The 21372-nt window shown below is 45.2% G+C and overlaps 1 long non-coding RNA gene across 1 annotated transcript; it reads right to left on the bottom strand.

Annotated features, from left to right (window-relative positions):
* Nucleotides 1-1746: 1746 nt before the first annotated feature.
* On the bottom strand, nt 1747-6785 carry LOC148645951 (uncharacterized). The gene is made up of 3 exons (XR_015927949.1): nt 6686-6785; nt 4456-5225; nt 1747-3545 (listed from the first exon to the last, which is right to left on the bottom strand). It is a non-coding gene; the product is annotated as an uncharacterized LOC148645951 (long non-coding RNA).
* Between the last annotated feature and the right edge of the window lie 14587 nt (nt 6786-21372).

The following is a 21372-nucleotide window of genomic DNA, read 5'->3' as shown; positions in this document are numbered from 1 at the left end:
TCCAGACCTGAGAAATTCGGCTGGTTGCTTGTGTGACAGAACTAGTAACTCGCTAGTGAAGGGACTCAAAATATCTCTAACTTGATTCAGAATCCGTACTGTAACAGACGCCGTCGATATTATATCGGGCATATAGGCCAGATGAAAACAAATGACTGTCTGGTCCAAAACGTAAATAAATTGTGAAGAGAAACTAAATCTTAAAAATTAAAAGTGTTACGTTGAATCTGATTTTTTAATGTGGTAAACTAAACAGAACTAAGTTCGAAGTGTGCACCTAGTAAGAACTAAGACATAACCACATGCACCCTCTTGTTAAATCGTCAACTCTTTCATTCTTCTAATGAGCTTAAGTTTACACGGAGTATTTTCTCTACTGCATTACAGGTAACCGCGTTAGCAAGAAAAGGCTTCGAGAAACGGCCTACCTGATTCTAAGCTTGTGATAACTGCGCCTCCAAGATGAAAGGAAGAATAAAACGTGTACTAGTCATTCTTACAAAGCTGCGGGTCTCCCAGCCCTGACACAGGCCAGTGCTTAGTAACTCTGGAGTGCTCTTTTCTGTCCGACAACAGAGATATGTAAAGTTTATTGGACGGAGCAGGCTGGCGGTGCTGGCTGCGTTATTCAGTCAATGGGCAGAGTCTTTCTGACAGTCCTGACCCTCCGAGCCGCGGCCCCGCTGCGCGCAGCAGGGTCGATCGCTGGACGCCATCTGTCAGGGCACCGGTCTGCTGCAGCTTTACAGCTGAAAAAAGTGTACAAAAGCAGAACAATTTGTCCGACATAGCTAAACGACGATTCAGCCATTAGCCATTTAAAAAAAAAAAGACCAGAACAAAGGTCTTAAAAAACACTGGCGCATTTCAACAAACACGTGCCCAGTCGTATTTGTTCTACAAGCAGGCTACGCGACAGAGAAGTTGAGAAAGTCAGGGATCGGGCCGCTGTTGATACAGCTGAGACAGGACGAGCACCGTTAGTCCACCTGTCCAGGCGTCAGTTCCTTCTCAATAATGGTTTGCGCACCTAAAAAAACAAAACATTTCAGTACTTGTTGCCATTTTGCAAAGATAATGTTGTGAACTCATGGTCAATAAACGTAATCACTGATTACAATTATTAGTACAAGACAGTGTATACTAGCAGTGATTAAAAGGCTTTCGCAAACAGAAATATCTGACTGGGAAGAGTAGCAGCTCTCTAGCCTCACCGGACCGAGTGGTCCGCAGTGCCTTGTCTCAGCACCTGCTGCCTTTCTGCTGCCCTCTGCTACTCTTCTGGTGGGTATTGGTTATGTGTGTCGCACCAGCTGCCGGCCCGGCGTCGGAGCCCGCAGTGACGCAGGGCGGGGCGCGTCCTCGCCGTGGCCGTGGTCCGCGAGCCAGTTCACCGTCCCTCCGCCACACCGGAGCTGCTGAATTTGAGAAAATGCTCCCGGAACTTAACTGTCGCGAAAACGCCTGCTGTTACACAGTGTAGTTTTCCTATGTCATTACTTCAAAGCTAAACTAATTTTACAATACACATTCAACAGTAACATTATTTTTTCCTTTTACCTCAAACATATAATTAGGCTAAATTGATACAAAATAAGGACTTTAAAACAGGATGCACACCAGAACAGATCTCAACATCTTTTTTCTAACTCCAAACTAAATCAAATCTTATTTTTGTCAACCTTTTTAACTAGATGCAGGGGTAGTTTAACTATGTTGAGGTTCAATAAAAAAAAAACAGTAACCTTTGAGCGTAAATCCTTATTTATTACAACCACACTGGAAAGCATCCTCCTCACCATTCAAAACAACATGAAGAGCCCATGCAACAGCTCTCATTATCTGGTCCTCCTCCTTAGTGTTGTGATAACAGTTATACCACATTTTCCTAAAACTGCAGGTTTTAATCAATACGTTCCAAAATGTAACTTCTTACAGATAACACCGACTGGACAATTCTCACCAGCAACACGGGAAAAGCGTTAGATGTAGAATCCAGTGGGATCACACTAATGTAACCCCTGTGCGTAATATTATCTTATTTGGGATTCATCCTTAAAATCTTCACCACCTGTATGCTACTTCAAGAAATTCCAGCCCCTGGATTAGATTTCTCCAAACATAAAAGATTTAAAGTGACTGCAGAGGCCACTTAACAAAAAGCTCTGCTGCTTCCAGATCCCACTGAAACATGAAGTTATGTGACCAGTCCTACCACAGCATTTTGGAAAAGTACAGCAGCTGTCAAGTTTTGGAATAATCCTGGAGTTTTTTTTCCTCAACTAGCAGACTCTGTTTGGCAGCTACAGTTTTCTCCCAAGAAAAAACAAGATGGAATTTGTCAGTTGGAGGCAGTTTTCAAAGGCCCGCTGTACAATAGCCCTGCCGCCTGAAGTCTGAAGGAGTCGGGGCAGCGGTGACCTCCTGCAGAGGTTAATTGTACTGCAGGTCTTTAGGCCCGGAGGACACAGCACTGTGCAGAATGACACTGAGGGAGGGGCAAGGAGGCAGGCAAGCACTGCAGGAGAACCGGCCTCTTGCGGATTATCCCAGACCTGGTCCTGGAGGGCCACATTGCCTGTAAGCCTTCCGTCCGACCTCTTAACGAGCTGAACCACCTCGTTACTGGTTTAACTGGACCTGTTGAACAGCTACTGTGCTTTAAACAGAGCTGGAAAGCCTGCTGACAGCCCCCTGCCAGGAGCAGGACTGGACACCCCTGTGTGAATTATTAAGCAGTGGGTTACATTATAAAAGCAGACCTGGCTGCTTTTTCATCAACCAATTAATTTCATATAAGGGCATCACAGATTACAGGAACCTTTTCAAATTACCAATTCATCTACTACATTCCTCCTTGTCATTGCTGTTAGCAATGAAATAGGCTGGTGACACATCGTGCTCTGATTCCCATCTAACAATATTTATTTCAGGTCTTCTTTATTGGACACATAATTTCTCAACACCCCATTGTGTCAGATGACATAGAAAGCTGACAGAGGAGGAGTGCGATTACATTTTACAGGTTTGCATATATCACCCCGGCGATTTGCAGTGGTTTAAATTTGCATTTATGCTGCATGCAAATGAAAGGAAAGCAATTTAGAGCTTGTGAAATCAGTGACCTTTCTGTTGCGTTCTCTGTTTGGGTGATCACAGCGATCAATACAAAACACGCATATGAGGGGTTTATAGCTGGATTTTCATTATGCTTTTTGGCATTTCATTCTTTCCACTAATTCCACTGCCTTTTGCTGTAACACAGATCTTCGGGCAAGAAGAGTTCACAGAGGCCCTGCACTGGCATGTCTACCTCCAGTGCAGTAACTTGAGCAAACTGAGACCTGATAACAGGGTGTAGGCAGCAGTGTGGAGCAGGAGTCAGGGGCTACACACTCTGAACCAGATGGTTCAAATCCCATGCAGGGCTGTACAGTTGTGACCTTCACTAAGACTACTCAAGTAAAAGCCCAGCTGTATACAGTAAATGGGTCTCCAGGTTATCACTGTAAATGAGTGTGAATTGTACTCTGTTCATCCATGTGCTAAAGAAAAGAATACAAAAATTACTAAAACAATCAAAGCTCAGGAAGACCTGACACATTTTTAGCTACTCCTCAGGTTTATCAGTGTCAATCTTGTAAAGCCCTGATATAGTTTTCTGTTGTGAAAACCTGGCGGACCGTGACCAAAAACAATTCTCTCCTAATTTTTCGAATGAAAATGAAGCATCAAATATGGTCCAAATCATGTTCCTTTTACCTTAATATTGCCATTATAGACAATATTATTAATCACATTGTTCTGATTGGAATAGGTTTTTCAATCAACATTTATGATACTATTATAAATGGATCTTGCAGGAATATTCAGTATTCAGTCAGAAAAACTGACACCCAGCATCTTATCGTGTAATCATGAAGTTGCAGCAAATAAGTGAACAATGAAATACACGATGATTCCAATACTTATTTCTGCAATTCAAAAGACCTTTATAATGCACCGGAACCTTTACTCTTTCAAGGTACCAGATGACTTATTGGAATACCTTTCATACCTCTTGCAAGGATCAAGAGGTGTTCGGTACACTTGAAACTAGATCATTTTAAAATAAATGCCCCTTGACAAGCAATATGATCTAAACTGAATAATGTAAGAAAAACACATGTTTCAGATGCAGGTAAATACTCTGGCAAAACCAGACTCCAAAGGTTCAATGTTTGTTTATGCCACAACCTGTGCTTGTGCAGATCCTAGCTTTATTAAGGCCACACTTACAACAGCCACAAAAGCCACACATGCTGCCTTTGAAGGTCTTTTCCAGAGTTCTGCATTAAGACTGGTGGCATTGTATTGAGTAGATCCTTGGAGAGTCTGGTTTGGAGACAGCAGATCACCAGCATCTCTTCAAGGCAAAATGAAACGATGTGAAACACATGCCACACGTCTCCTTACCTTCCTCAGGAGAGGCTCCCAGCTGGCTCCCGGGGCTGGTCTTGCAGATGAAATGGCCGCGGGACTGGGGAACCTCGTGCCCCTGTGGCAGCGTGTGGGGGTCAGCAGTGAGACGCCCCTCTGTGCAGCCGGTCCAGCAGCCTCGCTCCTCGTGTGATGAACGGCCAGATTACATCGCCGTTGTACCGTTCCTCATCCAATTACCAGCTCGTTCAGATGAAGAACAGCCACAAAAGGTTGTGCATTCTAATAAGTGACCTTTTAAAATGATTTTATGACGGCACTACACGAAAGGAAGACACAAGCGTATCTCCGTATAAATCTGCACAATTCAGTCTCCGGAGCCAGACTGAGGGTAAGGCGTCTGTCACAGCAGGCAGGCTGTCTGTCCACCGAGGCCAAACTGCTGCTATCAGAAGGACCCCTCTGGCAGTTCTGTGGTGGAGGTTATTCATTAATGTGCTGATGAAGGACACTAGACTCCAGCTAGCTTCTCCAGTCTCAACAGACTGGCGCTGTAGTTCACTGTTAACATCACAGAATCGCAGAAAGTAGATGTTACAGGTTGACAGATGAAAAGTATCCCAATAATAGTAATATCGCCTTTATAAAATCTGTTCAGCTCTTGCAATGCAATGCCATCCTACATCCTACATCCTAGAGATTATTATCGAAGCTAAATTTAGGATGGACACTGCTCTTCAGATATTCTGAAGGGGGCTTTCTTCCACTCCCTGGTGAGATGGGCGATGACGTGCAGTTCTCCATCGCTGGAATGAAGAAATCAAGGGACGTCAACGCCAAGAAGTAAAAAAAAAGCTTTCTGAGGAGTCAGGAACTTTGCAGAACTGACCTGATTAGAAAAGGCTATTTTTATCAACACAACCGAAACTGCCCACTCTGAACAGGAGAGAGAGTTGGGTGCTATGCCTGTCCATAAGCACCCTCGCAGAGGAAGCAAGGCTGGGCCTCAGCGGGGCAGTGTCACTCAACAGCTGGGCCCAGGCGTCCTGCCTCACTTATCAGAACCTATGGACACCCGCTCAGTATGTGACCTGACACCATGACCTGCTCAGTATCAGTGCTCAAGGGGTTGAAATAATAATAACAATTTATAATTGCTTACACTTATATAGTGCTTTTCTGGACACTCCACTCAAAGCGTTTTACAGGTAATGGGGATCCCCTCCACCACCACCACCAATGTGCAGCCCCACCTGGATGATGCGATGGCAGCCATAGTGCGCCAGAACGCTCACCACACACCAGCTATCAGTGGGGAGGAGAGCAGAGTAATGAAGCCAGTTCAGAGATGGGGATTATTAGGAGGCCATGATTGGTAAGGGCCAATGGGAAATTTGGCCAGGAAGCCAGGGTTACACCCCTACTCTTTTCGAGAAACACGCTGGGATTTTTTAATGACCACAGAGAGTCAGGACCTCGGTTTTACATCTCATCCAAAGGACGGCACCTGTTTACAGTATAGTGTCCCCATCGCTATACTGGGGTATTAGGACCCACACAGACTGCAGGGTGAGCGCCCCCTACTGGCCCCCACTAACACCTCTTCCAGCAGCAACCTTAGTTTTTCCCAGGAGGTCTCTCATCCAGGTACTAGCCAGGCTCACACCTGCTGAGCTTCAGTGGGCTGCCAGTGGTGAGTTGCAGGGTGACATGGATATGGCTGCTGGCATATAAGTCACAGTTCCTGAAATGGCACACTGGTGTCCGGGGTATTAAAGTTAGGAGCGTTCTGCTGGGCCGCACTTTGCCCCCTCACTGCTGATGGGGTGTCTTATCGGTCCCCAGCGCCAGCTGGCTTCTTCTCGCTGTGCGCTCCCACCTGTCCGCGCGCCAGTATCGGCGGGGCTCAAGGCCTCCCGCGCGAGAGGGAAGCCCGCAGCGCGCGGGCACAGGTGAGCCTCCGTCCTGCTTTCCCAGCGCTGCAAGTCAGACCTCAGTACAGTCAGACACGTCTGTTTAAATATCATACGTTTAAAAATGATCACAATCTCTGCTGCCCCATATCCAGTTGCACCCAAAGCTTTCAGGGAGAAACGAAGCTCTTCCTCCGGTCTTGTCAGTTCGTGCTGGTTTTCGAGTTTGTGAAGCTTGAGCATACCCCTTAATCCCGGCTGCGGATTCCGGGACGGCCTTTCAGCCTCTCCGTGAGATGACTGATAGTTGTATTAGCAGCAACACTGTAAAAACAGCGAATGCCCAGACCCACCTGCCCGGTTTCTTGCCTTTTATCACCGCAATGAAAATCCACACCTGTGGGCAGCTGTTCCGCCTCCCTGCAGCAGCACCGCCCTGCTGGTCGGTCATCTGTGGGAATGACGAGTTCACATGATTCAAAAATAAAAATTCCACATCTGTAAAACTGAGACATACTGGTTATGCTTCCAGGCCATGCACAAATTCTGTGGCGGCTGTAAATTGTATGTGAGACCTGACAGTTTCTGTCACTGTGCGAAAGCTATACCCACTGCTCGGATTGTACTACTGAAGATCTGCTACAGTATATACAGTATGGCAAAATAAAATCGAGCCTCTTTTTTTCGCAGTAGTGCTTGTTAACATGTTAATTTTTAGTTAACCCAGAAGATATTGTAACGCATATGAGTGTAACGCATATGGCCATCAGAGCGGGGACGTCACCGCCGTTCCCTGTAATAGCAGGACCACAGCCCCTGGGCTCTCTCTTTGGCTCTTTGTGACGCGGGAGTCCCGGGTTCGAGGGGCCGACCTAACGCTGCAAGGGCGCCCACCTGAACTCCCGTTGCGTTACAATATGATTCTTTAAGGAAATTGCTTTCCCATCATGAAACTAAGACCTGCGATGATTTTATACACGTGGAATGCGGTAATTCTGCGAAACTCTATCAGTAATTTGAGTGAAACTCATTCTTTAGTTTTTCAAGACGGTATTTCAGCTGGCGGGATGTTCTGTAATGGACAGTGGACACAGCTCTCAAGACTGCGAGCGGCGCGTTTCCGGCCGTGTTTGTGTCGGAGCAAAGACCCAAGAGCCCGGGCGCCTGGGCAACAGCACGAGCCGGGAGCGAAACCGGTTCAGAAAGCGTTAACAAGTCGTGCGAGCGCCACGCGCCACGTTCCGACGCGCAAGTACTCGCGCGGACAACCACAAGAGACGTCAGGCTGCCTGGCTAGTAACAGAAAATAAATAACTGCACGTCAGTCTAAAACTTCTCTGTAGTCCTTCCCTGTGTGGGCAAGCATTTAGTGGATATCGCTGGAGGTTGTCAATATTCAAACATGTTCCCGTTCAAAAAGTCTAAATTTTAAAAGTAAGGAATTTCATCTTGCAGTTAGACATACAAGTAGCTTTCCTTCTAAACAGATACTGGACGTAAAAAATGCACAAAGTGTGAATATTTGGAAATCCCCAAAATTGAGATATATCTTTTTTGTTAGTTCGGGTTAGATTTTCATGTTTCGTACAGAATGTCCACTACCGTTGAGCCTCAGTCCTGTTTCCAGATCAATCACTCCCAGTGTGTTGTTCACCCTGACACACTGGTGCCACGGTGCTGTGGACACTGTGGACATTCCTGTTGGCTGAGGCTCACTTGCACTCATTTTGCAGAACTGTAATGATTATGACTTTCAGGAGAAGCAGCACACCTCCCTAGTTGGTGCAGGAGCCCTGATTCAGACAGCTCATACAGTGGTGCAGACAGGCCATCAGCACCAAAAGCATCTTATTTTCAACTCATCTGACTAGGGCCAGAGGGTCATCAGGTTGTCCTGCCAACTGAGCTTGTAATTGGTTAATTGAACTTAATTAATCCAATTGAACACCATTACCTGTCTAATAACCAGGAACTGATAAGCAGGATGCTGCTCCTGTGTTCTGAGAGGAGTATCTCTAAACTTTAGGAGCCCTGAGTTTGAAATGAAATCAGGGCAAAGATATTGGGCACAAAGACTTTTCCAATAACCCGACACAGGGATCCATTAAGGAGAGAGCAGTGTTGCTCACAGTCCGAGATCTCAATCCAGCTCACCCTTTGGCATTTCCATGGTAAAAGGAGGAAGAAGGCTGTCTGATAATACAAGGTTATCAGATGCCTGGTAAACAGAACTGCAGTGTGTGAAGACCATTGGCTCTCTGATGCTTTTACCCAAAGCAGCTCACATCTGCAGCCATTTCTGCAGCTGGGTGTTCCACTGCAACAGTGCAGGTGCAGACACACCTCCCCGAGCACCTCCCTGAGCAGCCCTGTCTCACCTGGCAGGTGGGAGGTGTGTTAATGAGCGCTGACGTCTTACGTTCCTGCACATTTGCAAATGTAACTTTCTTCTGTAAAATGTAGAGAAAGTTTTTTATAAATGAAAACATATACTGCATAAAAATCAACTACAATAAAGAGGGCATTAAATGCAGTAGCTTCTACATTCTATATTGATAACATACAAAAACACTTTTACTGTGATCTGTGCAAGGTACCAAATGCCTAAAATGTCTTGCAAACCAGGATTATGGCAGCTTCAAAATCTTTTACAACAATGTGTTTGTTTCTGCACATAAAAGACCAAAAATGACTCTCAAAAGCAAGTGAATTCTGAACACCTGGAGCAGGAAAGGAGATACAGTCTGGATGCCCTCCTGTGACCATCCCATAATATCCCATGACAGATGCTTATGTCACAGTCTTAAATTTCAAAACACTGCAAACATTTTGACAAGAGTTGTTTTAACAGGGCTGATTGTGGCTTTGCAGTGGTGATTCTATAATAGTGGCTGCTGTACCTTTTCCTCACATATCAAACTGTCGCTCCTTCACAAGGTTTTCCCTGCTGCTCGTCAGCAGGGTGGTGATTCACTGCGGGTGCCTCCTGTCCAGCAGTAATCTCACGGCACAAGCATGACTCACAGACAGGGCCTGTGCTTGCTGCTGCCTGTCCTGCCGGGGGTGGGAACAAGCAGTCTGCTCCACGCTGGCGCAGTGCGGGCCGGCTGCGGAGTGTTTCAAACCAGGACTCAGCGATCCGGACCCAGGCGGCCTGGTGTGTCTGCAGGCCCTCAGGCCAGCTGCGCGCAGCTGATCATGGACTCAATGGGACCAGTCTGATAGCTCCTCCCAGCTGCTCTGAGGAGACCGGGAATACCTGCAGTCACAGCGCCCCCCGCAGGACTGGGGCTGCCCTTCCCTGCTGGATCTGATTCATCGGGATCCTTCAACGAGGGCTTAGAATAGATTTGAGGCGTTATGTCCTTACGGTTATGAGACAGAGTTCTGAATTCAAATGTGCCTGAATTATTCAACTCCAAAATGATGTGCAATTTTTTAAAATTGTTTTCCTTTCCTTAGCCATCCCATTTTAAAAGTGAAAGAACCATGTTGCTTCAGGTTAAACTGAGACCAAAAAGGGAGAAACTTGCAGAAAGTCCAGCCCGGAGAGGGAGGAGACAGGGAGATAACGACCCAGAGACAGGAGCAGAGAGGCCCCGATGCTCTGGAGTGGGGTTTGCTGGGGCAGCAGATGGTGGCAATGTGCTGGTCAGATGATCAAAGCTTAAGCCACAGGTAAAGCCAGCTGTCCAGTTTAATTGGATGGTGACCCGCCCCCTTTTCCAGAGGCCCAAGATTATCCCAGGCAATCACAGGCAACATAAATTGGATTCAGCTATCTCTATAACATGTTATATACAGTATACTTCAACCACTTCAGTATAATCAACTGTTACTCTTGCATCTAATCACTGTTCCTTCTTATCAACACAGAGTGTTTTATTGAAACTACCAGTGAGTTCACCTGGCCTGCATCAGCCTTGATCACAATGTTTTGGTGTAGAATGGGAACAGACAAACTGATGATTTACTGTCATGAATTCAAGCTGTTTTATTTAGTGGGGTCAGGTCTTACAATTAGTCCAGATTTAAAAGTGTTTTTCTAAGACATAGGAAATAAGAACAGATTATCCCGCTCTTTCTGTACTCCCTATAGCTGCATTGTTTTGTAAACAAAATGTCCACTGGATATGAATTACAAGCCTTATTTGTGTCTCACAAATCCATAATCTTAAACTATTATATTTTCTAAAATTATTAGATATTGTAAATAATTTAAAAAGTCAAACATGAACCTTTAAGATGTACACTACGTCTACTGGTTATGTGCTTTCCTCACACCTCCCAGAGATGTGCTGGCAAGAGTGCTTGGTGTCTCTATAGTGTCCCTGTGTATTTGCAATGAGTGAGTGTGTGATGTAATGGGCTCTCTGTGATAGACTGTCCCATCACATGTCCAACCACAGACTCTGTGATGGACTGGTGTCCCACTTCATGCTCTGTGCTTCTGGGATGATCTCTGGGTTGCTGTGGCCTTTACCTGCAATAAGCATCTTTCTGACAATAGAAAGATGGATGTTTTTGCCATACAAACTGGATTAAAAGAATATTTTAACCCATCCCCCAGTCACCAAAGACAAACGCAGCACTCAGTAGTGACTTTGTTTGACAGGGTCTCCATCCTCCACAGTTTCCAATGTTTGCTATTGGAGTAAACAGGTTCTGTTTTTACAATGTGTGATAACTGTGACTTCTGAGCAGTGTGTTACAAACACATTAGTACTTGTCTTAAAATGAACTTTTTATTTAAAAGAATAGTATTTCAAGCTACTACAGGTCTAAAATCATTTTAGATGGCCTGCTGTTCAAATAATTGACCTGTCAAACAATAATTTATGAGCATTCAAATGAAAAATTGTTTACATGTGCAATCTTCAGCACACAATAATTTAAAAATGAGATCTTCAAAGGCTCTTGATTTAAAATTATCTTTATATTCTGCTAAAACAAAACCAACAACCCAATAAGAGAGGTGACTCACAAAATAACTTATGCAGAATTGTTACATGATTAAATCATATTGATTACGTAAAGGGGCCATAAATATTTACAATTTAGGAAATAAATTAGCTAAAGTGCAATATCCCTGGAAAAGAGTCTGGGTTGAGGGCTATTTTGTTTGGAATGGTATCTTATAAGCTGCAACCCATATCAATAAATATGGCTGGTGTATTCACCAGAGGGGGTGAAGAATTGAGCACTAAGGTGATTGATTGGGGACCCTATTCCAATAGCAATCTGGGTGACCTTGCCCTCTCTGGGGTTAAACTAATTAGCCTCTGCCTCAGAATGACCTCCGCTGACCCCTGCCAAGAAAGGAGTGAAATTGAAAGATGACCACAAGCCAGTCCTCACTGGCCTTCTGTTAACCTGCTTCCCGGCCTGAAGAAAGTGACCGTTAGGGCCACACAGGGAAGCTCCCCGGCTCAGCTGCATGCCCAGGGCTAATGCCATTAAGAGCGCAAAGCATGCAAATGGAACAGAAGAAAGGACTCATCCCTTTGTGTTCCGTTCCGGGAGATGACCTAGAGTGGCCTCTGTTCGCCTGCCTCGGCCACATGCAGGACCCATACTAACCAAGCAGTAATGAAAGCCAAGGCTCACGTTAATACGTACAGAGGAAAGGACAGAGAGCTGCCCTCAAGTTATGCTAGGAACACACGGGATACAAAAAAATAAAAGGGTGAAAAACATTTAGCTGAGATTTCATAAAAGAAAAAAATAATAACCATAAATATAATGATATTAAATATATATGAATAAATGAAAAGCTACATTTTGAGAAGCACAAACATTGTATCAGAGGAAGCAGAACTCTTCAGCAGTTTCAGTGCTCAGGTTGCCCTTAAAAGCCAGGGGACAGTCTAGCAAAATAAGTCACCCTCCCCGCCAAGTGCCAGCGATTCCTAAATGCCTTGTGTCACCTCTGGACGAGCCACATCGCTGACCACATCGTCCACATGCTTCGTCACGCCGGCAGCCCTGGCTGCAGCGGTCAGCCTGTACCCTGGCCATGTCTGGCTGGGGCCAGCACCGCCTGCACGGACGTTCCCACCTCCTTCCCAGATAACAAGTGCACGGGCTGAGAAAACTGTATTTGTGTGCTACAATGCAAAAAGCTGTCTATGTTATCTACTGTACTAATTCTGTTCTTAATTTTTTTTTAAATAGATTGGATTCTGTGTCGGCACACACACCTGTTTATTGTAAAATGCCGTGAGCTCAGGGCTAATTTCTCTTCTAAAGCGAGTGGAGGCTGAACGCTGAATGTGTGTTGAGGGCCTGGTGTTGCCAGTCTCTCTTCGTCCATCAATAGGTAGCTCTGTCGCAATGGAAATGGAGCTGCTCTTGTCGTGAAAGGGGAACATAGGGTTCACTGCTGTCCTGCTACAGGAAAGGACAATAATTCTATCTCATATTATTTAAACCTAAAATAACACCAAATATCTCTCCATGCACTTCAAAATGTTTATGTGCTACAGTATCACTGGCACACCTAACATGTCTCAAATTGTAACCTGCTTGTTTTATGCATACTAGAAGCATCAAATATATATACTCTTCAAAGTTTAGCACTATATCTGACAAGCATAGCTGTTCTCATTTAATGGTTTTCTAATCTGTATCAAGGCTTCAGATTTGTCTGACATATGCATACAAACATACAAACATACCAACACGAATACAAGTACAGTGCATCTATCTGTAAGAATTGAAATACTACTTGTACCAGGGATTTAATCATAGTTAAAAAGCACCATTTAATAAAATTAGGAAATGCCTGTAAATCTCACTGGCTTCATTAGTATAATTTAATACAGTATGTTCATGAAATGCAAATACAATCACCTTCCTTTAAACTGTGGAAACTGATGCCGTGCTACAACAAATCACTGAGCGTGTTATCAGCATGTATCAATAAGCATAGAGTCCCAGTCATGTTTAAGAACTGTCTGTATCTATTCTGTTGAATATGCCCTAGCGTTCATCTCTCTGCACACGATCATATCATAGACAAGAGGCTGGCGTCTCAAAAAGTCTAGTTTTGCAGAAAGTCTGTGCAGTTTGACAAACAAGGTGGGCACGAAAAGGACCATCACAACAAGAACTGCCAACTACTGTCTACAAGTGCAAAAACACTGCCAGCTGCTGCCAACTGCCAACTGATCAAGTCTGTTTTTGTGTCCTAATTCCACAAAGTTGTGAAAACTCAGCATTTGCAATTTTGATCACAGAAAAAGTACATTCGCCAGGAATGAAGAGCTTACCAGCAGGTACTACTTCAAGGCAATGTGTAAAAACCAGGAAAGAAATTACCTCTTGAAACTAGTCGCCTTTTGTCTTACAGGAGAGCCACAACTGTCAGCTGCACAGCAGGTGTGCCAGTCCGTGGCGAGGTGCTCGGTGAGAGCAGCCGGCTCCTGGGGCGTCTCGGCTCCGCGCGCTGCAGCCTGCGAGCTGTCCCTCGGACTGACCTGAACTGGGGCCGAGACGCTGGGGGAGGGAGGGTGAGTGACCGCAGCCCATAGATCAAGCTCCAGCTCTGTCCGCGCTTCAGCCCCAGCACCCTCCTTGTTAATATTAATACAGAGCCATTCATCTGTAGGAGACGCAGGCCGGGCCAGCTGATGGTCCACAAACTGCCGCTCTGCCCTTTGGTGTGCGTCGTTTTTCGTGGCCTCACTCAGTCTCATTATACTACAGCCGGGATTAAAGCTGAAGAATAAGGAAAATCTGGTCCCTGGAATAATCGCTGCAGTCCAGCTCTCGCGCCCTGCACACACACACACCTCTCCCTCTCTCGCTCTCTGCACGAAGCCCCAGCTGATTCAGGCTGTATCCATCCATACATAAATCATTCCCTTATTCCATTGGCTACATGCTACATGGCAAGTATTGATTTTTCTCCTCTCTCCTTATTGCTAGGGAACCCATGGTTTTAGCAAGACTGGAAGCGAAATACAAAGGAAAAGAAAGAGAGAAGGAAAGAAAAAAAATAGCTTGTGCACCAGGTTACATTTCTGAAAGACGTCACAGCGGCTGTAATATTTGAATCCCAGCAGCTCTGGGGTTCTCCTGTACTTGTTTCCTGCACTGCACTGAAAGCCAGAGGGGGTGAGTTTCACCTTCGGGAAGTGGGATGAAACACAGTGCACACCCAAGACACAGGTCCAAAAACGAGCAGGCTTGGATGAAAGCACATTTGTGCAAAGACCTGAACTTTAAAAGACCAGAGACCGGCAAGCACTGCAGCTCATCCAAAGGACAGAAGACCTGGTGCAAAAATAGACTTTTTCATCACATTACGCTGCAGTAGCAAGGAATAAAATGGATTAGCTGTGAAAGTGAATGAAAAGCTCTGCTCAAATCGAATTTATTCGCTGAATTCAAGGATCTTTAATTAGATTCGTACTCCTGCACAATTTATTCCAAAAATATGCATTAGCTAGAAAAACAGACGACCTGTTTATGCTGTAAATGGAATAATTCAGATTTCCCGTCTCATACCAATCACACTTCTGATCAGGCCAGTGGTGCTTGCTATGGAAGTGAAGATTAAATGCATCTTTACCAATGACTGTCCTAAGTAAAGAAGGAATAAGAGGAATTGAATGAACATAATTCGTATTTTAAGTCAGCGCTGAAAAACCAGTACTGCAGTTTGGGTCTTTTTGCTGAGAAGCCATGGTGGCGAGTATTACTCATTGTGTTTCCTGAACTGATCTACCTACGAGATACCACTGCTGTTAAAAACCACAAGAACAGCCAAGAGCAAATCCATTCAATGTAGCCTTTTCTCAGAGCTGGGAAGTGAGGAGTCCAGCTGTACTTTGCATCTTCTGAGAAACAGTTGTGCTGATGGACCTGAGATCACTTTGATACATCCTGCCTGTTCAGGTCGGAAGGTCTGGGCGCCTCTCTCGAGGTCCGATCTAGGGCTGTTGGTTTCTCTGCAGGTCAGCAGGACCCCTCGACATGTCTTGTTCAGTCTCCCGGAGTTTTACAGCGGGACACCATACGACAGCCACAAGCACTGACCCAGAAAGAAGACCGCTGCAGATGTATCCCTGTGGTTTGGGGTGAATGGGTGGCAGTGGCTGCTCAGGGTCTGGAGCTGAGCCCTGGGCTCAGGTAAACTGGAAGAGTAAAGCAGGAAGAGGCGGCAGAGACAGACACCTTCCGATGCCCCTCTGCTGCAGGGGAATGTGGACAGTGTCACTCGGAGAACTGCCAGCGGTGGGCCAGCACCCAGTCCCATGTGATACACTGGAACTGCACTTAAACTCTACACTGTCTGATTGAAAACTTTTCTAGCAAAAAAATGAAAAGAACACAAAGCATTTGTATAATTGCTGTACCTTTATCCAGGACAGACTTATTTATTTGTTTTTAATGGTTTAATTCTTCCTGTGTTCTTGAATGTGTGCCTCATGAGTGGTGCACCACAATTAAGCACTGACAGAAACCTTCCTTTCGCTAACAGACACAGCTGAGCTTGGTGAGAAGTGTACTGGCCTTCTGATGTCTGATTGCAGGTTTAAAGGCAGCTTCACTGTCTAGAAACAAACTCTAGACACACTGAGCACAATGATTAAGTCAAGTCAATGGCCCTGCAGAGGAAACACCTGGCTGCAGTATTAGGCATCAATCCATTTACTGACCCACTAGAGCAGCACAGCTCTGAGTCACTACCCATCCAGCTAGAGCAGAACCAAACACTGAAGATAACTGTCCACACAAGAGTTTTTTATAAAAATATTTCAAATATCTGCAAAATCATAGGAGTTTCTCTAGGATGCAGTTGGGTTACCAAATGGTTGCTTTAACAATATACAGTACCAAACAAATGTTTGCTAAATAATTAGTGTCCTGGAAGTTAATATATTATAAAATAGTAGTGCAGAGCCTGAAGATCTGAAACATTGATTTAGAACTTTCTTGTGAGGTGACAGTAAATATGTTTATAATGAATCAAGGCATTTTTGTGTGCAAAGCTCAGTAACTGACAAAGTCTGTGATTTTAATGGGAACAGTCATGGACTCAGGCTGTGGGGAACTCAGTCTCACTCCCTTGATGGAGATACGCCTTGGAAAACTCAGCTGGGATGACTGGGGGAATCACAGAGGAGCTCCAGAATCCCAGGAATACCAGACAGGATGAAAGGTCATCTACAAGAACAGCACGTGGGTCGTCTCTGGAGGAGTGACCCACTGTTGCTGCACAAGTGGTTCACAACAAAATCTTTTCTTTGGGTCCTCTAGAAAGCGGAATGCGGACTTTGTAGACGAATAAGAGATAGTGCTTCACTTGCCGCCAGAGGGAAGAAAGACAAGCGTGAGGCGGTTCAGGGGTCAAGCTGTCAGCAGCACTGACTGACACTGACCTCTGACCTCTGACCCGAGCTGTCATCGGGGGAGTTCACTGCGCAGGCTGCACGGGTGCGAGGGAGGGCGTTTCCCTCATCCGTTTTTTTTCTTTAGAATGGGCCTGTCAGAAAATCAAAGGAATAAAATTGTTTTGATTCTGAGGGTTTGCCAAAAAAACGTCATTTTCACACAAATAGTCTAGATGAACAAACGCACACGTGGGGACAAATCTCTCAGCAGGAGACAAACCCCACACCTGTTAGGACAGGTCACTGCACGGGCCGGGTGGCAGAGGGGAGCCTGGGCGTGGCACCTTACTGGGCACAGTAGAGGGGGGCACCAGCCTCGCCATCTGCTACAGAGCCGAGGGCTTGTGTACAGCTCAAGCTGAAATGTACTAATGGAAACGATTGTCTAAATCACTGAAATTAGACCAGACCCCTGCAGGCTAAGCTGTAGGAGCCGGCCAACTCTTTCTTATTTTCTCATGTTTGATTAGCGCCGCAGTAATTAGAGAAATTACTGTCTGGCTAAGATGAAGCAGCATATGTAGCATGCTTCTCTCTCTGGAGTCCACCCCTACACCCCTGCTTAGCGTTTAAAAAAACCTCTCTTATTCCATTGCTCAGACCCCCTCTCATTATCACAGCTCTTCGTCTTCAAAGTTGGGTTAACTGCAGATAAGCGTGGAATCATTTTCATATGCAACACCTGTCTATTAAGAAATTGTGGTGGTAAATACTCAGTATCGGGGTAACTCGGTGTTGGGGTGCCACCAGGAATTTACATTTGTTTTGATCCTTCTATACAAGATTGACAGCCACCACCTTGGGCCTGATGTCTTCAGGAGCTCCGCAGGACTGGGGCGGGGACACAGCCTGATGATGCATTCAGTGTTGAACCAGGAGGTGGCGCTCTTCCCCCAGAACCAGAATTTCCATTCCAACATCCCAGTATGATGGAAGGGGCACCGTGTTGGAAGAAAAGCCATCTTTCAAATGAGACATTATATAGAGGTTCTGACTAATTGGTCATTAAAGTTCCTTCAGAACTGTTGGTGAGAGTTGAGGTGACCAAGCATCCTGGTGAAATTCCTCTCTGGGCTGGTACAGTCCGGCCTCCCTGCAGTTGCCCTTTGACTCAGCTGGAGCAGCAGTTTCTCTCTCCTGGCTCTGGCCTGCAGTGCATGGGGTTGCACTTCAGTGGGGGATGAAGTGTATCTTCACTGTATTTGTATATATCCGGCTTTTAAAGCACTTTTGGACGAAGTGCCATATAAATGCAAAGAAATATGATGTATTATTATGTATTATGTATATAATATTATTGTTTTCTGACATGACTCTTAGTATTGGAATATTTGTCCATCTCACCCTGGAGCTGAGGAGGGGAGAGGCGCTACCTCAGCTGGAGCAGTGCTGCAGTGCACCCAGCAGGGGGTGAATGCTTCGGCTGGGACGCCCCTCGCCAGAGCAGCAGAAAGAACCTCATTCGAGGTTTTAATGAACAGCGTGACACTGCAGCTGAAGTAAGGGTGAAGTAAATTGATTTTTTCTCCCCTGCATTTGAGAAACTGTGTTTGAGTCCTTTACTTGTTCATCATCTGCTTTTACCTGACTGAACTAGGCAGAAGCAGGAGACCAAGAATTCAGCTGTGCCCTCTGAAAGCACGTCCTGGCAAGACAGCCGTGTTGAACTAGAAATCTTCAAACAAACAACAAGGATAGTAGATAAATTAACAACACAACCTGATACAGTCCGACTTTCAGAAAACTATTAATAAGGTTCCTCATATAAGGCTGATTCACAAATTAATGAGCAATAGGAATCCACACTAACAGGAGACTGCACCTTGTCTGACTGAGCAGACGTAAGCTGTGGTGTACCTATGGGATCCGTTTTACATCCATTGAGCTTCTGATCAACACCAACAAGTTGGATTTCAACAGTTAGTAAACAAAGTGTTCGCTCTAGGAATTGGCAAACAGGGCAACAAAGGTTTACAAAAGACTTCTTTGTAGAATGGGCAGACACGAGGCAGTGAAATTGAACATGGACAGGTCCGAAGTGATTCACACTGGGTATAGGAAAACATGCTGTACAGATCATGTGGGTGATTAACACTGCAGGGGGCATTTCGACACCTTGCAATGTAGCCGGATAGACGGCTCTGTGTGACATAACAACATTCAGTGACAGGCTCAGGGCAGGTAAGGACAGTGTATCAGGTAACAGAGACTGCCTATAGTGCCTCACACACAAGTTTGCGCTTCACAGATCTGTACTGCAGTTAACAATGTGATAACAGGAGACCATGTGGGCACAGAAAAGAGAACAAACTCCTGTTGGGAGAAAGCAACACTTTGGGGCCTCAGACCCCTCTGTTCCCTCCCCAGTCAATCCCTTAGTGGTGCATAAATGATCTGTTATCCTGATCAGTTTATGGAAAGAACAGGGCTGGTATTCTGCCCTCCTGGGTCTAATTTGAAGCCTACAGAAGTGGAGATGGACAGAATCACCGAGTGTCTCATTCAAGGTCTTCGATTTGCACTTAATGATTCACCAGCTGTGGAAGGAAGCAGATGCATTGAACTCCTGGGTCCTTCTGTCCCAGGAGATGAGCTACGGACAATGATGCAACAAAAATGCTCAGCATCCCTCCTAAGCTGAAGCAAATTCCCAGTTCCAAAGGCCACATCCAACAAAATCCGGCGCCCTCCCGCATTCAACAGACCCTACAGAGCCTGAACTATGAACAAAAAAGAAGCCAAGAGCCTCAGAGGAGCCAAATGCTGCGTGATTTCAAAAGATCCTCTATAATTTACCTGTCAGCATGATCACAGTCTTGTTTAACAATCAGCACACCAACAAAGGGACAGGATCCAGAGTTGGGCTCCATGTGATTCACAGCGCTGTTGGACGTTTGAGAAACCAGGCTGTCTTGTATATGCTGTTATCCACCAGCACAGTGTCACATTCCTTTCTGCAGCCCATCAGAAATTCTCTTTGAACATTTAAACTCTACCACTATTTATATTAACATTCTGCATCCTATTGATTACAATGACTATCAAAGACTGATTCTATATAAATCCAGACTACTAGTATTGCCACTGTATTTTCACGGTTGTTGCTCTGAGCTTGAGAAATGTGGACACAGAATAACTGAACAGATCAGTTTTGGTCTTAACCTGGAGACCAACGCACTCAAGTACTTGCGCTCTTTCCTGAGTGGAATTTCAGCAGCGGAGAGAGCAGGCTCAGCCTGGCCTGGCTCTGACGCAGCAGGCAGAGAGATGCACGGGACACAGGCACAGCAATGGGAAGCCAGGCTTTAGGAAGATCAGACTGGGCCTGCCATGCAAACAATGTGCTTGGAGGTCATTACTCTCATTCTGAGCATTTGTTGCCGGTAAATCTATTAGAGACGTAACCAAAGGGAGAAAAAGGGGGTCACAGACAACGACAGATATTAAGACATAATCTGAAAATGCCTGTAATCCTTGAGGAAAAGCTTGAGCAAAACAAGGCAGCTTACATTGGGGACAGAAGTAATTGAAAATCTGTCTCTTCAGCAATAATGAATTCACAGGGTACTAATTTATGGACAGCTATCACCCTCTCTAAGGTCCCACATTACAAAAATTCAGCACGTTTCTTACCAACTGCCTGCCATGTGGACAAGGAGATAATACTGTTAAGCCTCAGCAGAAACTGCAATATATTCCACATTCTTCAGGTCAAAGGGGAAATTAGTCCAGGCAAAGGAGTTGATCACTAGAAGGGATGCAGCTCTCCATCTTAATGGCTTGAAAAACAGATTTATATCAGCCACAACATCTCTCCCATGCACAGACAGTGGTGTCCCAAATCCCCTCATCTAATAGGATTGACTGTGGTTGGTTATTTTTCATCCAAACATACATAAAACATGATTATTGCAACTAAAATGTATGAATCACTTTGGAAAAAGTCCAGTCTTTAAAGGGACAGTCAATATGTAACCCACCTAGAAGAACATAATTTGAAAAAGAAAAATCGATTTCTAAGAAATATTGTAAATATGAATCATGGTTAATAAAGTGAAGATGTCTTTCAGTTATAATTCTTGACGTGCTTTTGCACATTTCCAAATCATTCTCAATTGTGCTCAAAAAGCACAGTATTTCCAGTATAAGCACAGGCCCAAAGTATAAGCACAAATTTCGTTCCGCTTCCCAGTTTAACTTCTCACCTGCTCGAGGGCATCTGCCACGGCAGTCCTCTCCCTGGGCTGTGGTCCCGAGAGAGGAGTGCCATCTGCTAGTACACCACCCCCTGACCCCGATCCTGACCAGACCCACTCAGCTCCTGGGGTCCTGACCACGCTTGCACAACCACATCAGTTCTCGTTCTCTGTGGACTGATCCTGAGTGGCACCAAACCTTCCTTTTCAAGATCCTGCCCACTAACCTTCACCACCTCGAGTTGAGTAGCGGTTCCCAATCCAGAGTACCCTGTGTCTTCTGGTTTTTGTTCCAGCTCATTTCTTAACTACAGGGTGACTATTTCAGTCGTCCATTTTGTAAAAAGCAGGGCAGTTTTTCTTATCCGTGACACAAACATCTGAGTGAGCAAACCCCAAAAATTAACTAACTGGACCGCTGCAGAAGGAAAAACCATTCTTTGT

This window comes from Lepisosteus platostomus, chromosome 17 (assembly GCF_059453375.1).
Source record: "Lepisosteus platostomus isolate fLepPlt1 chromosome 17, fLepPlt1.hap1, whole genome shotgun sequence".
Taxonomy (NCBI): domain Eukaryota; kingdom Metazoa; phylum Chordata; class Actinopteri; order Semionotiformes; family Lepisosteidae; genus Lepisosteus; species Lepisosteus platostomus.
The sequence above is the reverse complement of the archived record's forward strand: the minus strand, read 5'-3'. Positions and strand labels throughout refer to the sequence as shown.